Source organism: Chenopodium album, chromosome 21 (assembly GCF_948465745.1).
Source record: "Chenopodium album chromosome 21, dcCheAlbu1.1, whole genome shotgun sequence".
Lineage (NCBI taxonomy): Eukaryota > Viridiplantae > Streptophyta > Magnoliopsida > Caryophyllales > Amaranthaceae > Chenopodium > Chenopodium album.
In genome coordinates, this window is record NC_137854.1 from 15,796,883 (window position 1) to 15,800,133 (window position 3,251).

The following is a 3,251-nucleotide window of genomic DNA, read 5'->3' on the forward strand; positions in this document are numbered from 1 at the left end:
TTAGTTTTTGCTCTGTAGGGAAGATAAGGGATGTCTAATTCAATTAAATGGACGATAAATAGTATACATGATATATCAAAGAACTTCCACCTCAGCAGTGTTGCATAAGGAAAGTACAAGGGAACAAGTTTAGAGAACACACAACATAACTAATTTTTGCGTAAAAATTTTATTTAGTTTAGTTCATTTGTTTTTGCTTTAGATTAATTTATGTAGTTTAGCATTTGTCAAAAAAAAAAAAAAGAAAAAAAGAAAATGTGAGGCCTAGTACTATTGGGTTGTTTGCACAGCTTAATAGCCATCTCTGCTCCAACTTATAATAGTTAGTTTTATGTCCGAAAGCTGCTTCTTATATCTTTAGAATATCAACTATTGCCTACATTTTCTCTCGGTTGGCTGCAACAAATAGCAAACTAGCCTCTGAAAAAACAAAAAGGTGAGAAATTTTGGCCCATTCCTACTCGCACCAACACCATGAATCAATCTTTCATATGATGCTTTCTTGATTAGACTTTACAAAGCATCAACAATCGCAATAAAAAAATATGGAGAAAGATCGAGGGTCACCTTGTCGTAGACCTTGGCGAGCATAATCGAGCATCATTGTAGACACCCATTTGTGTCTCCCTAAAACCAAACCCAGTGGTGAATACCTTTTGCGTCGAATCATAATCGAGTGAAGTGAAAGTGTGAAAAGTCTAGTGATGCGGTTAGTTTTTATTAAAATCTTTCTTTCTATTTTCGAAAACCAACTCTATTTTATGAAAATAGCCAATCCAGTTTAGTTTGGTCCATGATAAGGGTCCAATAATAATGTAGCTGGATAGGGCTAGAAAAGAGCTTTCCAACGATATATTATAAGCCCAATTCCGATGAATAATGAGGAAGTTATGGCCAAAATACTAAATTGGGCCCGGTTTGGCTCTTACATACGGCCCAATGATCTAGAGGAGAGCCTATTGTCAATGATCATTCCTAGAACTCTCTAAAAGGTTATCTTAAATCCTAATGGAATTAGGATTGATATTTATGTTTTTAGAGTTTTACTTGGAATAAAATATTGTTTTATATGAAATTATGATTTTAGCCTTCGTAAGGACTTTACGATTCAATTTTATTGATAAGTGGACTCTGTGTTGAAAGCGTGTGAAATATCCCAGTTTTCGCTAAACGATAGGCTTGTCGCCTCGCGACAAGGTAGTTTGTTGGCGACAACGTGGAGTTTTATTCCTTTTCAAATTCTGACTATTTTCCGGACTATTTTCCTATAAATAGGGACCCTGAAACTCCTTTTTCAATCATCAACTCTCATCAAGGAATACTTTATTCTCTCTCTCTCTTTCTAAACTAGCTTTTTACAAACACAATTCCGCACTCACAAGTTCTTGAAATACCTAGCCAAGTTCGAAGTTGCTTTCGCCCTAGATGTGAAAGGTTAATACCTTCTGAGGGTTTAGTCCCAAATCCAGTCCAAACTTTTTAGCTCTTTCCTTTCAATTCTTTGATTTAATTTTTTGATTTTATTATTTTTATTGAAGTTTACTAACGCGTGTATTTTGTTATTAGAAAGAGGTACGAGGTTTCAAAGTAAGTAATTAGCTTACTCCCTATTTATTTCAATGTAAAAAGTATGTTTAGATTTGTTTAATTCCTAGTATCATGTTAGGATGTTGTTTATTACTTTCTAGTATCATGCTTAGGATGCCTTTTACTCTTTTCTAATATCATGTTAGTACCATGTTAGGTTTAAATCTTTGATCATTATTGCTTAGTGACATGCTAGGATTTGTTATTAATCTTGTTAGTATCATGCCTAGGATCTTACTATTATTATTATGCTTTATCATGTCATATTATGATTATGATTATGATGTGATGATTGTTTATGCTATTTTTTACTAAGTGGGATTAAATATCAAAATCTAGGCTACGGATCAACTAAATGAAATCAAAGACGAAATAATAATGAAAGCGATAAAACGACACAAAGAATTGTTGACGCGGAAAACCCAATGAAGGTAAAAACCGCGGGTAGAATGAGGATCTACCAAACTTTCACTATGGCAAAATACTGGAAGTAAGTGTTTACAAGATAGATTTTTAGTACGAATGTAGCTAGGATGTCATGTGTTAGTGTTCGTGGATGCTTTCCCCTTTAATACAAACGTTTGCTCAGTTGAATTATAGCCGTTGCTAGGAGATATAATTGAGTCCTTGATTCTCGGATTGTAGTTAGCGAAATATCCTTTCTGTTTTGATCTCTAACGAACTGGAGAAGATAGGATTGGACTGGGTCTTCGTGCATATCTCTCACTGGAAAATAGGGAGTTTGTTAGTTGACTTCGTCTTCGGTCAATGACGAAGGCTCATCGTCATTTTTCTCCTTCGTCAACACAGGTCTTCGTCGCTTGACTTTGTCTGACTATCGTTGACTTATCTCTACAGATTTTTACCCATAACAATGATGATGATTATTATTATCATTATATTGCTTGATTGTTATTTATTGTTATTGCTTGATCACGCCTTTTATGCATGTTTAAAGGGAATTTGTACTTGAAATCACACCTAATAATATAATTATTATTTGGTTTAGGCTAATATGATTTTAATTTAAGTGATCGCCAATAACAGTTTTATTTGTGCGTTAATATTCAACCAACATAGATTAAACAGGTTTAGGGTTAATATAATGATTGCATGTTAATCAGAAAGCGCACATGAATACGAGTAGAATAAAGTAGAGACCTATTTTATAGGGCAGGTTCTTTCTCTTTTAGAATGGATTTGTACCCTCATCCCCGAACCCTATTTGGTTCAAGACCTTTTGGAGTTGACGATCTCATGGATCGTTAAGGGGTGTAACATTCACCTCGTGAACGACTTACAAGTTCCTAAAACTTGTTGGCGACTCTTTTGCTCTCTTTTCTTTCCCTTTGGACGCCACCATACTTTAGTGTATGATCACATTGGGGTTCAAGCTTGGGGTTAGTGCTTGAAATATTCCCTACAGTCATTGATATACACAAAAGAATATGAGATTATCGAGACCCAACTCATCACTATTTTCACCCATTCCGACTAAAATCGAATAAGAGAATTGAAGCTTCTCAAGAAAGAATCACTCCACAGTCCACCTATCATAAGCATTACTCATGTCAAGCTTTATAGCCACTGTCCCTTTATTAGGCCCCTAACTCCTTTTCTTCACCATGTGAAAGAGTTCTAAAGCAATTAAAGCATTATCAATG